Genomic DNA, 525 nt, shown 5'->3' with positions numbered 1-525 from the left:
CAGAGATTTTTCACCGAATAGGAATGTGGTAAAACAGGGAGCTTTAGCATCGCCTTAAGAGGACAGAAAATGTCGTTATTGTAACATTTTTACAAATACACCGTTTTCACACAAGTTATGGACTATCATTTTCAGTCAAAAAATCGTCGCAAGAAACTTTTTCTTCAAACAACTGTATCTTGCACAAAAATTGATGAACAGAAGAAAAAAGAGTTTTGTAGGAAACGTTATAAGCCTTAATTTGATATACTTTATATTTCTTAAAAAAGTATTTATAAAAAAGTAATGACAAACAGTAACAGACAAAATTTTGAGAAAATATTGATAAAAGCAATTTTCTTTAAAGCTATTTTTCTAAAAATACATTTTGGAGAGTGGTACGCAACTGGTATCGTATATAAATATATATAAACTTCGAGAAAAATACGAATATTATTTTTTCCAATTCGATTACATACGTATTAATAAATAAATTCATATTTTAACGTAAATTGAGATTTAACGTAAAATAAAGTCGAGTTGGTT

This window comes from Trachymyrmex cornetzi, unplaced genomic scaffold, assembly GCF_001594075.2.
Source record: "Trachymyrmex cornetzi isolate Tcor2-1 unplaced genomic scaffold, Tcor1.1 scaffold439, whole genome shotgun sequence".
Taxonomy (NCBI): Eukaryota; Metazoa; Arthropoda; class Insecta; order Hymenoptera; family Formicidae; genus Trachymyrmex; species Trachymyrmex cornetzi.
This window is presented reverse-complemented; position numbering follows the sequence as displayed.